Below are 18,872 nucleotides of genomic sequence, written 5' to 3' on the forward strand. Positions count from 1 at the left end.
ACCAAAAAAAAATACCCGTATCTGGCCGTTTTTCTAGATCAAGTCGTTTATGGCTTTTAGGGGTGAAAACAAACCCTAAATTAAAAGTGACAAGATATCTTTTAAAAATTATTAATATTTTATAATACTTGGTATCGTGAGAGTTTTCGGAGTCGCTGATTATGAATCTGATGTCAGATTTTCAAAATTCAAAATGGCGGATCCAATATGGCAGTAAAAAAAATCCACCATTTTGAATTTTTAAAAATCTGACTTCAAATTCGTCATCAGTGACCCCAAAAACCTCTAGATACCAAGTTTTAAAAAATATTAATAATTTTTAAAAGATATCTTGTCACTTTTAATTTAGGGTTTGTTTTCACCCCTAAAAGCCATAAACGACTTGATCTAGCAAAAAGGGGACACCATTAACCTTATTGAAAATATTAAGGTTATGTTGGGAAAAAACCCACGTGATCCAATACACGAAAAAGTCATTTCGTACTTTCCAAGTTTCTCTGAAATGAGAAAAGGACTTGAGCTGAGATTTTGAGAACTAATAAAGAAAAGTACAATCTTCTCCTTATTAAGCGTAAATTTGCAAAGAGATATTTAAAAAAAAGTTTCAAATGTGATATTTTCAATAAAAGTGACTGGCATTATGGAGGTACATGGTGCCACTTTTCGGACTCTCATACACGGAAAAACATTTTATGTTAAAAGACAATAAAAATGTAAGCATAATTTCATACTGTACTATTCAAAGTCAATATTGAAAATTGATAGTCTTTGTGAATTTTGATATAAAATATAAACTGATAAAAATTGTGAGTCACTCATAAAAGAATGGTAACGATTGTTACATGTCTACATCTAACTCTAAACTTCGGAAACTCTCTGTCGCTCTTTCCATTTTTATTCCTCGAGGAATAAAAATGGAAAGAGCGACAGAGAGTTTCCGAAGTTTAGAGTTAGATGTAGACACTTGCATTGACTATAGCATTTCACATTCACACTAAGATAAATCCATAAACAACCTACTGTAACTTACTGCATTTAACGGTCAAACTTTTACTATACACCTGAATACATATAACCGTCGCACACACGCAACATCAATGAATGGTAAAAGTAAAATTTTCTTTATATTGTATCACCTATATACAAAGCGACAGAATTTATTTCCGTTGATGAGAAATAATTGTTATAATAATTTCTCAATAAAATAATATGTTGTATAATATTTAATATATTATAAATAATAAGTTATATGTTTGCAAATTTTCAATTTTTGGAATAAAAATTTATTTTCAAAATATTAAATTAGGATCAGCTGGAATTATTTAACTTTCCTGGAACAATTTTATGGGATGGTAGAAAATAGAATAGGAGAATGTATCCATGATTTTTAATAAACAATTAGTTAGCATTGCAATTGTTTATTAACAATCTACTTATCTAAAATACTTCATATAGGGCTCGTTGAATGCGGAATTACTATTTTCGAAACTGAGATGAGAATTTCGAAATTCTAAAATTCAAAATGGCGGATCCAATATGGTGAACAAATTTTTAAAAAATTGTTGGATTTTTATGAAACTTGGTACCTGCGGGTTTTCGAGGTCGCTGACTCAAAATTTAGGTCATTTTTGGCGGAGGAGGGGAAATGAGAGGAGGGAGGGACTTGCGGCTATATTCAGAGCCATGAAACGAACATAACCTCAAAATTTATGTCATTTCAGGCGGGGAGGGGAGAGGACTTGCGGCTATATTCAGAGCCTTGAAACGAACATAACCTCAAAATTTAGGTCATTTCTGGCAGGGAAGGGGAGGGGACTTGCGGCTATATTCAGAGTCTAGAAACGAACATAACCTCAAAATTTTCAAGACTGTGAATATAGTCGCAAGCCCCCACTCCTTCTTTACGTTGAAGGAAAGGGGGATTTCCCTTGAAATTGAACTAAATTTTAAGGTTAAGTTATTTTGTATGAAAACAACCAAGAAACAAACATAACCTCAAAATTTAGGCCAAAATTTGGCGCAAAAAGACAAAGAAACAAACATAACCTTAAATGTAGGTCAAATTTTAGCTGGAAAATTTAAAAAATTAGATAAATTTTGTTTTAAAAATTAAAAATAATAAAAATTATTGTTAATAAAAATCGTAAATAACATTTAAAGAAATAAATAATAAAATATTAATGATAGTTTTAAATTTCAGAAATTGGCTAATCATTAACTCAAACATCTACAAAACGAATAAGAAATAGGGGGTTGGCGCGCGAAGCCCCTCTAGTATTGTATATATATATAATTATTACTACTTGTAAAACATAAAGTACTTTTTCTATTTTTGGGCGCCATCTGGAATACGCCATTTTGAATTTTGTAATTCTGACGTCAGATTCGTGATCCAAAACCCCCTAGAAAAAATCTATATACTCTATAAATCTGAATCAGTCATATTTTACTGATTAGCAGTATAGGATTCTACTAATTGCCATAGCGAGAATTGAGCAACTGATAATTAGTAGAAATTTACTAATTCAATTAGTAAAATATCAATTACTGATTGAATCAGTAATATAAATAAAATCTACTAATTTAATAGTTAATTTTAAAGATTATGTTATATTCAAATTACTGATTTACTATTTTACATTACTTATTTTCTATTTTGCTTGTATATTCACTAATTATATGTATTAGTAAATTTCAAAAAATAACTGAAACTTTAGTTAAAATGAAAAGTACTGATTGAATAAGTAAAATTTCTACTGATTCAGATTTAGAGAGTAGGTGACGGAACATTTTTTTTTAAAGATGTGGACAAAAAAAAGTTCTTTTAAAAAATAAAAAACCTGAAAAAATTTATGTTAGATTTCTTGAAACGGATTCAATCTTATAATTTTATGTCGTGAGATCTACAATTTTAAAATAATCAAATCTATATAACTCTCTTTCATTCTGAAATATTGATTCATTAGAAAATGTGTTTACTTGTATAATTGAAATTCTATTGAACTACGCTTCTATTAAAATCATTGATATATCGCTAATTTAGATTTAGAGAGTCCATATTAATAATCCGATTTTTTTCTTTACATTATTATGTCAAAAGTTCACTTCTATTTATCAAAAATCACAAACTTATATAGCTACTGAATTCTATAAAAGTTGAAGAATCGTTAACTTTAAATTTCTACAAATTCCCCATACTTAATGCTATTTAATCTTTCGTAAATATCCACTTCTAAAGTTTCCGATCAAAATCAAAACCTCTTATAAAGAGAGGTTGTAAAATTTTTTTTTCGTTTTTGAAGTTCACCGAATAAAAGAAATTGATCCTTCTTTATTGTATATATATATATAACGCCGCCTTTAAAAATTTGATCAACTAGAATTATATATTTCCAGTGAAGATTGAGAAAGCAACTTTTAAAGGATCATTTAATATCTATACCTATATACCGCTGATATGTATATATATATGGTTTGATGAAAGGTCAGTTTTCTCTATATCGGACACACATATATATATATGTTATCGTCTCTATTTCGAAAGGAACTCTTACATGGAATTGGAACATTTGACAATAAGAAAAAAAAGGGAATATTTCCTAGTGTCAAAGGTACTTCTCTTGGAGAGGACGAGACTCGAAAGTCAAAGGGGCACAATGAAATTGAGCCACGCCTTGGCACGGCAATCGAACAGATTTGTTCGATACAAAAATAAAATTCGGACCGTGCGCTGATCGCACATACTATATACGAAATAGTGCGAGTGGACCATCACTTTTCTCCAAGGTAAATTTGACGTTAACTAAATAAACACATTGAGGTCGGCAACTTTTGAAGTGGTCCCGTTGACAGGACCAAGTAAACCGGTGCTCCATTGTCACAAAAAGTCGGCACCTTTCCTCACCCCAGCGGGATATATTGCGAGCTGCTCCCTTTTTTTTCCCCCAAATTTCCCCTTCCATTTTCTATTCTAGACAATTTTGACTCCTCGAAATCAAGGATTATTCTCACTTTACAGTTTACACCTCTCTTGCAAGAGGGAGCAACAAACTTCTTGTATATATAAAAAGGGGCCGCGAACCATTATATACCCCTCCTACATTTGCTTTTATAAATACAATAATAATACAAAATCGGCTGATTCAATCTTTCTATCTCTCTCTCTCTGTTGTCGGCGAGTGCAAGTGATCATGGTATAACAAACCAATCTTACTCATAATAGGAACCTGGATTTCAGAGAAAAAGAGAAGCACGGCGACTCAAAGTCTACTGAAGACGATACGTACCTTTATATATTATAGTTGGCTCTTAATCGATGACGACTGAATTTGCAAACGTCGGATGGCATTAAGGAGATGCCATTGTTGTTTGTTGCTAGTCATGTATATGACACACAATGCCAACGATTTGTTCACCTAAGATAGACTATTTCTTTTATGACTTTATATCACTTTTTTTTGTGTAATTTTCAGAATGTAAGGAATGTCATTCTCATACAATAGAAAACATTCTGTTCCAATAAGATTGTTTGACTAGGAACGCATGTAATTGATCTCTACAACTGAATGACACAAGGTGATAAAGTAAATAAAAAAAAAAACAACATAATAAAGAAATTAATTGATGAAAGCTTCACACAATTGGAACTTTTAATTTAAAAAAGATGGAGATTCTAACATAATCTTAAAACTGTGAAATGTTTCCTCACAGAGGAATATTTATCAGAATTCTTATTAAACATAGAATTTTGCCTGAGTCGAATTTTTAAATGCCATAATTTTCATTAAACCAAATCTTCATTTGTTTCGAATTTATACTAACACTAAATGTCATTTAATAGAAAACTTAAAATTTTCATTTATCCTACATTGAAAATGATCGAATAATCAAACGGCAGAAATATTTCGGCGCCAATTTTAAAATTGACCAATAAGAAACTGTTAAGAAAATTGTGATTGGGCAATTTTAAAATTGGCGCCGAAATATTTCTGTCGTTTGATTATTCGATCATTTGCAATGTAGAATAAATGAAAATTTTAAGTTTTAAGATTTCTATTAAATGACATTTAGTGTTAGTATAAATTCGAAACAAATGAAGATTTGGTTTAATGAAAATTATGGCATTTAAAAATTCGACTCAGGCAAAATTCTGTTTAATAAGAATATTCTGATAAATAAAAATTCGTGTTAAGAAGAATTCTTTTGAATAAAAAGTGAGCTAAATGAAAATTATGTTGAAAGAATATTCTGTTAAATAAAAATTTGATTACTTAGAAATTCTGTTAAGTATAAATTCTGATTAATTTAAATTAATTAATTAATTCAAAAAACACAAATTTGAATAAAGTAAAATTCTATCTTATAAAATTCTATAAAACAAAATTTCTAAATGATTCACATTATGAAATAATCATGCTCCCCCCAGGGAATTAATTTCAAATCTAATAATAATAGTTATATGAAATAAAATCGACTGAAACAACTTCTTTTGCACCTTAAAGTCGATATGAGGCCTGCGAGACCTGTTGCTGCTTTACTATAACTTAAATCTCAATTATATATATTAACCCAAAATCATCGGACATTAGTTCAATTGACTTAAAATGACTAAAATCCTATATATTTTTTTCTTTTCATGAAAATTCGTTTTCAATGCAGCGGAAGTTACATAATAAATATATATATATAGGGTGAAACTCCTCAAGTTTTTATTTTTCTCAATGAAAGCGGGGAATATAATATACTAAAAGGTATAAGTGGTGTCTACTGAAATTCTATTGTTGTTCCAAGACTCTTTAGAGATATTTAGACACACTCTGTTATACGTCGCAGATGTGAATTGGTAAAATCACCTATAAGACCACCTTAGGTGAGATATAAAGTCTATATAAATTTGGCACGGTTTTTCGTCGCTACTAAACATTAAACACACCATATTCGAAGTATAAAGATTTTGCCCATTAGATACTCACATGTCTAAATGCCTAAAAGGCACGATGGGCTGTCGTGTGACCAATCGCGATTCGGCATGAGCATCCCTTCATAACTTTGAGCTCTCAATCTGTTTCCATTTATTACTTGTGAAAAGTATATATATATATATATATATAAGTTCTCTCTCTGTATATGTATTGTCCATTAATATACCTAAATCAGAAAAAAATTGAATCATACGCAAAAAAGGTTTAAATTTTCAAAGGTAGTGTTTTTTTTTTGGAAAAACAATAGACCTTTGGAATTTATGCAATTAAAAGAATTTTATTTTTAATCATTCTTTTAAACTGCAACAAATTTGATTCGAGATGAGATGAGATGAGCAGATTTCTAGAACTGAAATTTGGGGTTATATCTATAATCCGAATATTAAATATGAAAAACACATATTTCTTATGGCTAAAAATCATATTAGAAATCTCTAATTTTATGATATGGAACATATTGTTATAAACTATCAACTTATTTGAATAAATTAAAATAATATATTATTAGAATAATTATTCAATTTTTTTCATATTTCTTAATAATAAAAAAACATGGTTCAGTACAACTTTTTATAGGTTAAGTTATCCGGTGTCAAAACAAATGATATAAATGTTTTACCTGCAAATACTCTGTTAAATTCTATCAAATTAAACAGTTTTTGACAAAATCGTTAACCATTGTGATAAATAAATTTAATAAACGTAAATAAAATATTCTCCACTTGATAACAAATACGTAAAGTGAAAACTGACTCAAACTGTGAAATACAATGTAATCCATATTAGAAGAGTTGTGAAATGAACAAATCTCTAAATTAGAGATGTGAATTTATGGCGTTTTAAGGTATAAAGATTGACAAAATGAAACACACCTTATCACCGTAATTATGACTATAATGTCTACTTTAGACATACTTATATTTCACTGGATGTAAGATTAATGTTATTTCAAGTTCAGAGATTAATTTTTTTCCGTGCATAAGTTCTATATTTAGGCCATTTAGGATATTGATTTAAATGATTGAAATGTATTTTTTTACAAAGAAGAAGTATATTTTTGATGATTTAAGGTGAAACAGAGGAATTTTAGTCATATTAACCCTTTGAAACGAAGGGTTTTTGGCGGACGAGTTTTGTAAAAAAAATTGTTGGATTCACTTGAAACTTTGTTACTCTGAGGTTTTTTAGGGTCACTGATTACGAATCTGAAGTCGGATTTTCAATATTCCCGTTTCATCTTAAATCATCAAAAATATATTTCTTCTTTGTAAAAAAATACATTTCAATCATTTAAATCAATATCTAATATAATGGCCCAAATATAGGGCTTATGGGCCCTCCTTCTTTGGCACACTTCTTTTAGATATAGTGCTGACTAGTGATTGAACGAAGGGTTTTAAAAAATATTGAAATATTTTGACAGAAAATATAAAATAATCAGTGGAACATCCAAATTGTGACACGTTGCAGGGAATGGTAGCTTTTTTCGATACATGACGGGGAACTAGAATAAAGGAAAAAGCAAGGTGAAGCAGTAAAGATATATATCATATATGGCATATTTCGGACGTTCTACTGGATTTCCAGTGGAAATTTACATTCGTTCATTCTAAACTAACCCTTAGGTTATATTATATATATTATAATATATATATATATATATATATATATATATATATTATATTATATATATATATATATATAACATATTATAATTTTCATTCAAATAAATAATATTTTTAAATGAAAGTGATAGATATTTTCCATATATTTAAAATAAAACTTACAAACTGTGTTAAATGACAACCATACAACACAAAATAGATAAAAGGCTTTTAAAAATTGAATCAATTATTAATGATACTGAATAATAATAATAATAATAATAATATACTGAAGGTATTTGATAAATTATGAATGCAAGAAATATTTGTTTATAAATCATAAATCTGTGTAAAATTTCTATTATTAAAATTGCAAAAAAAAGTATGAGAGCACAAAAAAATACAATGAAAATGTATTCAAAAAAAATGAATCGCACTTCTATATATATATATATAGATAGCATTTGCAAGCTTCTTTTTGACAGTAATGATCAGAAGATTTCTTTTGGGGAAAATTTGAATAATTTGCCGGTCGTTATTTGCAGGGAAATTGTAATTTTATGCAAACGAGCTAAAGGATCAAAGTTACAAGCTTCCAAGAATGAAGAAGCAACGAACCGACCACGAATCGTAAAATGGCATGAAATGCGAAAGGGTTCGCAAGAATGACATAGAACTATCGATTAGTGCGAGTGTAGAGCAGCTTTTAGTCTCCATTATGCCATGATTTCTTTATATATATATAGTATACGTATAGGTACATTTACAGAAATACGGATGTTCTCTCCTTTTATGTCAAAGTCAAGTTGTGTCAAAAGATTATACAGCTGGTCACTTAAAGAGTGGCTACTGCCTTTATTATTGAACAACCCAAACTTTTTGTATATATATATATATATATATTTGTCCAATATACACACAACACACAAAAAATTTCTATACAAATATTTTCTTTTTTTTATATACTTTCAAATGTTACATTTTAATTTTTAAAAATAGTTTATTTATTTATCAATAGAAAAATACTTACATTTTATTTGTAAAATAAAATAATTAATAAGAATAATTATTTTATTTAAAATTTTTGAATTAAATTTTTTATTTTAACTATTTTATTTTATTAAAAATGTTTATTTCAATTAGCCTAAAAAAATGTCGTGATTGAAAAATATCGATTTTTTGAAAATATGTTGTTTTAATAAAACAAAAAATTGTTTATGAATTCTTTTAAAATAACTATTGCAATCAGTTAAATAAAAAAAAATAATTTTAAATATTCAAAAATTTGCAAATATACTTTATCGTCAAAAAAATTCTTTTTTTATTCGATTGTTTATTATTTATTATTTCCAACACGCTTTGATGGACTGTCCTGAAATTTTGTAGGCTTATTGCAGTTATCAATATCTAAAATCAGACACAAGAATTTCCAAAAATATCCACATAATTTTTTTTTATGTCACATTTTGAAAAATTCGAAAATACGTTTTTTAACCAAAAAATTTTTTACACTGTAAATTAAATTTTTTTTGTCCTAAAAACTGATTTCTCGCATTGAAACGAATTAAAATTAAAATGAATCTATAAATTAAATCATTTTTTAATTTTTAAAAATAATCGTTTTTCGTATTTTTTGAAATAACTTTTTTTTCATGAAAATTTTTAATAAATTTTGTCAGAGTTGTATTTCTTGCTTTAAAACAAATCGATTGATATATATATATATATATATATATATATATAAAGTTTACATTTTACCAATATTTATCACAGTGATCGGTTTTTTTTATTTTTAACAAAAAATTGAAATTTTGAATTTTTATAAAACTAATAATATATGTGTTTATCATGATGGGGAAGCTAAATGGTCATGAAATGAACAAATTTTTAACTTGTTTCTTTTGTTTCACACATGAAAATAAAAAATATTATTCTCGAAAGTCAAAAATACAGTAAAATCAAGTCCATGACAGTTGTATACTTTAATATCAATTTTAGGTATCAAAAAATGATCCCAATTTCTCCGTATAATTTCTAAAAATGATCAGAATAATGGAGGATCAAAAGTTGATACCACTTATGGGTACACAGAGAAAAAAGGGAAAAACGAATAAAGTAACTTTTACTATACTTTAAAAGTAAAATCGAAACTGTCTGCAGTTTTTGCGCATTTTTGTCAATTTTCACTCCAGAAATAGTAAAACTTACTATTTCCGGAATAATTTTTACTATTCCAGGAGTAAATTTTACTATTTTTGGAGTAAAAATTGACAGAAATGCGCAGAAACTACAGACTGTTTCGATTTTACTTTTAAAGTATAGTAAAAGTTACTTTATTCGTTTTTCCATTTTTCTCCGTGTACACTGAAAAAAAAAATTTAGTGTTTGCAACAAAATTGTTTGATTAGGCAATTTTGGTTCATGTAACCAAATTTTGGTTGGCTGAAATAAAGTCGTAGAGTTATCTCAACCAAACATTTGGTTAGGCCAACAAAATTATTTGGTTGAACATTTTTAAATTCCAATCAAAATTCGGTTACGACAACGAAATAATTTGGTTAACACAACAAAATAGTTTGGTCTAAAAAACCAAATGATATGGTTTGTTGTCCTAACCAAAATTTGGTTGCGAGACAACCCAATAATTTGAGGAGATGAGATATTTTTCAAAGTCCACAAATATTTCAATTCGATAAATATAAATTCAATGTTAAATTGATAATAAATAAATAATGAAATAAATAAAAAAGATAAAAAGAAAAGAAATAAGGTAGAATACAATTTTTATAATTTTACAAAAAAAACTGTTCTCGATCAACCAAACATTTTTGTTGACCTAACAAAAAAAAATTTGGTTGAGCTAACCAAACATTTTTGTTATGCCAACAAAAAACACTCAACCAAATTTTTTGGTTAACTCAAACAAACAGTTTGATTGCTTAAATACCAACAAAATTTTTTTGTTGGCCCAACCAAATTTTGGTTTCTCTGACTAAACATTTTTCTCAGTGTATCAAAACGTTGCATAATTTGATCAAAATTTTTAGAATCAAATTGATACTTTTAGGAAAAGTGTAATATATATTTTTTTTTATATATATTTTTTGAGAAATTTTATTTTATATCCTATATATTGAAGGTCTCCGAATAAACTATATATACATAAAAACCTTGTGGTAAACCACGTAGAATTCTGAATTCATCCTACAAGTTCTTATTCGTTAAAATTTTGAAAAGTGACAATTCTTTTGGTGCCATTAATCAAAGCAACATTTCCACGCGAGTGACTTCTCCAAAAGTACGCCGCCCCGTCATATATATATATAGGGAAAGATACAAAAATCACCACCGGGCCAGATGGCCCGTGCCAGAACGTCAGAACGTCGACGTCGTTCTCCATTTGATTTTCTCTCATTCACTCTTTCTCTCCCTCCCTCTCTCTCTCTCTTTCTTTCACCGCCATTATGATATCCACACGTGAAACGTTGTCGCGTCCGCGTAAGGGTATATAAATAATCCTATAACGTCCCTTTATTGTTGAAAAGCAGTGCGGTGTAAGGACATTGTATTTCGTGGTCTCGTGTACCCACAGTGTTCCTTTTTTTTAATGCAGGAGGGTTCAATTCTCGACGAGATATAGAGAAGACAGCTCGCGCAGCTTCTTGTATGATTTCTCTTATTATTTTTCTTTTTAGAATCATTCTGACTTTGCTGGCACATGACTTTTTAGATGTAGAGAAAAATATATATAAATAAAAATGATAGAGGTTTCTTTTCTATAAAACATATTATATATATGACGCACGTGGAGTTTGGATGTGTTGTAATAAGTATACGCATCAACGATAAAGATCTTGATAGATTTAAAATCTGATTCGAGGAAATTATATGATATTAGGGGTACTTTATGTATTGAATAAAAAAAACAGGTGCATTAATGTGGACAAGTATTTATATTTTTTTTATAGACAAAATTTTTCATAATCCATAATATCAGAAGAAGGAATATTTTAATCAATTTAAAAAATCTGTTACCATTTTAAGATTTAATTTTTAAATTAATAATTACACAGAAAATCGAGGGGGAGTTTACTCAGGTAGTCAAGTGTACACTCTTCCTGTAATACTTGTGTAATAACGTGTAATATCGTGTAATAATGCGTTATTACGGTGCTGTAATAACGCAAAAAAATCTGTAATATCTCTGTAATAATGTGTAATACTCTGTAATAACGTGTAATAACTTAGTAATAAGGGAAATATGAGGTGTAATACCGATAGTCAAGTGTACACGTTTTTAACTAGTAAATTCCCCCTCGCAGAAAATTAAAAGGCATTAAAATAAGCTGCAACGCTTATTATTTTAATCCAATTTTGCTTATTTTAATCCATTTTGGTATTAAAATAAGCAAAATTGGATTAAAATAATAAGCGTTGCAGCTTATTTTAATGCCTTTTAATTTTCTGCGTATGCAATTGGCTAAAATTTCATAAAATTGGCTTTTTATATCTAAAATTTGTTTTTGAGAATAAATTTTTCAAATTGATTGCATTTTAAATTTCAAGATTTTGGTTTTGCCATTTTTATACCTATTACACCGTCCGACACAATTTTTGACCCACAAAAAAATTTAACATTTTCGGAAACTAGGACCCAAAAAAAAAATACCCGTAAAAATTTTAAAAAGTGATTAAAGTTTTTTTAAACCTTGATATTTAGGGGTTTTTTGGGTCGCTGATGACGAATCTGATGTAAAATTGTCAAAATTCAAAATGGTTGGATAGAAAATAAAAAATTAATCACTTTTTAAAAATTTGATCGCCATATTGGATCCGCCATTTTGAATTTTGAAAATCTGACATCAGATTAATAATCAGCGACCCCGAAAACCCTTAGATACCAAGTTTTATAAAATATTAATAATTTTTAAAAGATATCTTGTCACATTTCATTTAGGGGTTGTTTTCATCCCTAAAAACCACAAACGACTTGATCTAGCAAAACGGCCAGATACGGGTATTTTTTTTGGGTCCTAGTTTCCGAAAATGTTAAATTTTTTTGTGGGTCAAAAATTGTGTCGGACGGTGTTATAGGCATATAATTTTTTTGTTTTTTTGTATTTTATAAATTCAATATAGAAAAAAATTAATTTTGATGTAAAACGGAGAAGAAAATACAAAAATAAAATATTGAAAGACAAATAAAATAATTATTTTAAGTTTATAACAAAAGAATCCTAAAAATTATTATTAAAATATTTATTATTTCATTTAAATTTTAAATTGAAAATTTTTAACTAATTTGATTATTTGAATTAATGACATACTCTTTATTAATTTATTACTTAGTTAAATTTTATTATAAAATTAATTATTTTTTAAATTTTTTTTACTAATTTATTGGTAAAATTTAAATTCTCGATGTTTCCACGTCAAATCAGAAAACATTTTGCATTTAAATCTCCAATTTTTTTGAAAATTTTCTTTTTATTATTTTATTACTAATTGAGACTGCTTTCATGATTTTTTACATTCTTTTAGCAAACCGTTTTCGAGATATGAATTTTTCAAAATTTGAGACTTCGAATGATTTTTTATTTTTGAATGCTCATAATTTCCTTAAAAATGCATCATTTTTAATGAATAATATTAAAATATTTAAAATTATAGAGAAAATTAGAGTATTCTAGAATATTACTATTTATCTCTCTAGCAATAAATTTATTTAGTTGATTCAACCAAAATTTGGTTGTTTCAAAGAAAATTTTTCTGGAGTGTGAAAAATTTTTAAAAATAGAATCGAAAATTGTTTTTGCGGAAAAATTACATAAATTATTGTCATATATATGTGACCCTCCATGAGAAAAGGGAACTTATTGTTAGTGTCAAACAATTTTAGGTTACATTTACACTCAGAAAAAAGATATGTTTGAACCAAATGTACCATTTTTTTCATATTTACCCAATTTTTTGGTTAGTTCAAACAAAATTTGTTTAATTCAAATAAATATTTATTTGATCTAACTAACTGTTTGGTTTATTTTAATACATTTTTTGAACAAAGAAAAAATTTGATTGAGCTAAATAAACGTTTGGTTTATGCAACCAAATGTTTGGTTAACTGTATATCAATGCATTTATTTTGTTGATTTAACCAAAATTTGGTTGCTTCAAACGAATTTTTTTCTGAGTGCAGTTACAGTTTTACATTCATGAAACTTTCATCTTTAATTATGTAAAATAAAACATCAGTTTTTATTCGAATATTTTGGATATCTAATGAAGACTTAAACATCATTGGTTTGTATATATATTAAGAGGTAATACTCTTTATGTATTTTCAATCCAAAAACCACAAAACATAACCTAAAAGTTTTTTTTGCCTCTGAGAGTTCCCTTTTCTCGTCGAGCCTCACATACCATATTATAATGAATAAAACAAATTTTGTATACACAATGTTCTACTGTCATATAGTGGATGCACAAAAATGATTATTTCTAAAATAAACTCATTTTTTTTCTATATGGCTTAAGCGCGCAACTATATAGGGGATAAAAAAAAGTCTTTTGAAAAGAATAATTGAATATAATTAGAAAAAAAGCGGAAGAGAACGCTATACCGAAGCGTCTGCCGCGTATTTGTCGTGTTCTGTAAAATAAATCATGAGTACATTGTGGATTCATCCACGTGGAAGAGCATAATAAAATTTTGCCCGCCATGGCAGGGGCGGTGACTGTGGTTGCACTCTAGTCGTTTTCGAGGGAGGGTCCTAGTCAAGGGCTATTATAGGGCTTGCCGGGGGTTGCTGGAGGTTTCCATGGGTACCCACGAGATATTTTTTTTTTTCACGAGAACAACTGGGGTTCCATATATAAAGGGGGGGATCGTGCAACACGACGACGAGGGTTTTCGCTCGCGGGGCGTGGGACAAAACACTATATACACGAGATACTATTCTGCACAAATTTTATTTACCATATATACTCTCTATCAAATATATTTTTCTCTTAAAAATTTCCATATATTACTGTTATATATAAAAGTGGCTCAAATGGAAATTGCATATATGCGACTTTTTCCATGAGAAAAGGGACCTTTATGGTATAATGAAATTTTAGATTATATGTTTAGCGATAGTTTTATCTTGATAAAAAGTTTTTAATTAATTTTGGATAAAATTAAAAATAGTTTTTATTGAATTTTTCGAATGTAATGAAGACTTAAACATAAATGTTTTGTATTAAGAGTTAATTCCACAGGCCCACAAAAAAAAAAAAATTTTTTTGTCCGGCGAACTAGACTAGTCATTTCTTATGTATTTTGGGTCGCTGGATGCGAATCCGGGGTCAGAATTTACAAGTTGGTTCGTTTTTTTCTTTTTAACCTCAAAAAAACTTCACAGTAAACTTGGTTGTATCTTTTTCTATTGCAACGTTTTGATTCACATAAGTTATATCAAAAAGAGATCGTTTTGTGTATCATTTTTAGAAATGATACACGAAACGGTCTCATTTTTTTATGCAAAAAATTTAATCAATTTATATCAATCATGGCTGAATTGAATCGACTCAAAATTAAACGAATTTTTTCAGATATTTTGGTAATAGTACAATTGCGGAGACCATTTCACTATTTAATTTGAAAATGAAAATAACAGAAAATCAAAGACAATGTGCAATTCGATAATTAAAAAGTGACAGCTTATAAACATAACCTAAAATGCATGAGAAAAAATTTGTCGATAAAATCAATATAGCCGAGCTTTTTAGAAGGTAGATGGCAGCACTCATCTATTTTCTTTCTTTAAATTTTTTCTGAATCGTTTTTATAAAAAGCAAAACTGCCATCTACCTTCTAAAAAGCTCGGCTGTATTGATTTTATCGACAAATTTTTTCTCATGCATTTTAGGTTATGTTTATAAGCTGTCACTTTTTAATTATCGAATTGCACATTGTCTTTGATTTTCTGTTATTTTCATTTTCAAATTAAATAGTGAAATGGTCTCCGCAATTGTACTATTACCAAAATATCTGAAAAAAATTCGTTTAATTTTGAGTCGATTCAATTCGGCCATGATTGATATAAATTGATTAAATTTTTTGCATCAAAAAATGAGACCGTTTCGTGTATCATTTCTAAAAATGATACACAAAACGATCTCTTTTTGATATAACTTATGTGCATCAAAACGTTGCAAAGATTTGATGCAATTTTTGGTCTCAATTTGATACTTTTAGGAAAACTGTGTTACTTTTTCGGTACATTTTGTGAGATAATGATAAAGCGTGAGCTAGTTTTAAAATTATGACCATGGATTACAATTGAGAAGTTAAATTTACTTACCACTTAAATAGATTCTTCAAATTAAAAATGGCGGATCCAATATGGCGGATATTTTACAAATTGTTCTGATTCGCTCGAAATTTGGTACTTGAGGGTTTTTTGGGTCGCTGATTGGCATAACCCAGGTATAATAACTATTTTATTAGTTGGTTTAACTAATTAGTGATGGTGATTCTTTGTTAAAAATTCTCCATTTTGGGACCTATATTGTCTGTCCTGGAAAAGCGCAACGTTTTGGATAAAATTAACCTTAATAATTTTTTTCGTTAATAATTAAATAAATTTTTTTTCAATATTAGTTTATATCAATATCAGCATCTTCTATTATATTAAGTTAACAAATTTCCAAAAGCGACACCGACACCGTGACCTCGACACCGTCCTTGGAAAATCTATTTTCACTTATTTTCAGATAAATCAAAATCTTTTGCCATATGCTTTTAGAAAATCTTACATACTTTTTTTTGTAACATGTTTTTTCAATTTTAACCCGAAAAAGGGTTATTTTGAATTTTCTTTCCAAAAAAGGGATATTTTGCAATTTTATGCTATTTTTTACGAATTTTTGGATATATACCTTTAAAATTACTCTATTTTTAAAAAGTTACTTATAAACAATTTTTTACCAATTTTTTATGGTTTTTTTTTATTATTTATTGTTGTTTTTTAAATTTTTGTTTAGGAACCTACAATATTGTGCCTAATTTTTAGTGTCATTGAAATCAATTGTTTTTAACTTAATAATTTTAACATTTCTTATTTTAAAACGAAACATCTTCTATTATATTAAGTTAACAAATTTCCAAAAGCGACACCGTGACCTCGACACCGTCCTTAGAAAATCTATATTTTCACTTATTTTCAAATATATCAAAATACTTTGCCATATGCTTTTAGAAAATCGTACATACTTTTTTTTGTAACATGTTTTTTCAATTTTAACCCGAAAAAGGGTTATTTTGAATTTTCTTCCCAAAAAAAGGGTTACTTTGCAATTTTATGTATAATTTTTTTTACGAATTTTTGTATATATACCTTTAAAATCTCTTTATAATGGTTTACTCTGGATAATAAAAATAAAAACCGATATTTTAAAAGGTTTTTTGATTTATTATGAACATTTTTCTAAAAAATTTGCAAAATCTCCATGTGTTTGTGGGGCTATTTTAAGCAATATAATTATAATTATAATATAATATAATATAATATAGTATAAGATAAAAAAATATATTATTATATAATATAATATAATATAATTAATATTGTTGTTATAATTATAATAAATTAAAACATTTAATATTTAACAATTGTCATTTCATCCTTCAATGATACTGATCAAAATTAAGATAAATTTTATACAACATTAATAATATATATGAGTAATAATAAGTACAACTATAACCGAGCGAGCGAGGAATACATCGCTAGTTTATAAATAAAAATGTAAAAAGAAGAAATTAATTTAACAAAAACTAAAATATTACTTATATTAATGTTATTATTATTATTAAACCACTTGTTGGATATTGAAATAATGTATTTAAAATTTTTATACTAAAACGACTGACGCGTGAGTAATTTAAATATTTATATACATAATAAAGTAAATAAGTATTATTGTGTATATAATTTTGAAAAACCTAATCATTTATAGAATATGACATCTCGCGGTATAAAAATATGTCCGCAGGAACAAGTCGAATCCCCAAATATATTTTTTTATTTACCACTAATCGATTATCTATTCAGAATACTATATATATATAATATGAATACAAATCGATCAAATGCAATCATTCACCTGACCTGTCAAGACAGCCCACGTTTCACAAAGGTCTTCCAAAAACATGAATTTTACGCAAAAAATGCCTTGAACAAATTAGGTCTCTTTGAATGATATTAAAAAAGATGAAGAATTCGAATTGAAGACATGCTTCTATAAAATTGCGTTATTCATATGTGGTAGCAATTCGTCATTCAAGTCGACAGAATGGACAAAAACTAAACGACAAGAGAACTCAGATCTGTCAACTTTTTAACGTCTCTAACAATATACTGTATATAAGGACAGACAGGTGGTCCATTCGGTCTCTATACATATATACTTATATATTTATATTTTGGATATATATATACTTTTTCAAAAAAAGTTACTTACTATTATGAACTAAAGTCAATATTAAATATTAAATTCATAATAAGTAATTTTCATTTGTTTAAAACTTATATTGAACTGATGACAATCATTTTGAATCAATTTTTATAACAAAAAGTTGAGAGTAAAATTTTCAGAGATGCGTTAGAAATATTTTTATAGATTATATACACCCATCAGAGAAATGTTTTATTTGAACCATAAATGCAATATATATTTGAGTCAAATAAACGTATATTTCTCTCAGAGCCAACTAACCCATTTCTTTGGCATAAATAAAAATTTTATTTGTCATAAATAAAATTTCTATTTATGCCAAATAAATAATTATTTGCAACAAATAAATATTTGTTTGGATCTGAGTCAAATATATATTTTTAGATATTATAGAAGACGAATCATTAACGCCTAAAATTAATTTGTTAAAATTTGTATTTAATATAATTTCATTATAGACATAATTTTCATTTAGCCAAATTTTTCTTTGATCGAATTATTTTTTTACAGAATTCGATTAAATAAATATATTGAAAAAAATTTATTTGATTCAAATAGTTGCTTACTTGGCTATTATTATTATTATTATTATTATTTAATTTAAATAACTATTTATTTGATAATAGTCAAGTAACCGATTATTTGAATTAAATAAATTTTTTTTCAGTGTAAATTCTGTTAAATAAATTTTCGCTTAAGTAAAACTTCTGTAATATTAAAAATCGGTTAAATGGAAATTCTGTCAAAAAATAAAGCGAACAAATAAAAATTCGATTAAAAAAAAATTTTA

The sequence above is a fragment of the Leptopilina boulardi genome, unplaced genomic scaffold (genome assembly GCF_019393585.1).
Source record: "Leptopilina boulardi isolate dan_hultmark-lab unplaced genomic scaffold, ZJU_Lbou_2.1 LbouV2_221, whole genome shotgun sequence".
Lineage (NCBI taxonomy): Eukaryota > Metazoa > Arthropoda > Insecta > Hymenoptera > Figitidae > Leptopilina > Leptopilina boulardi.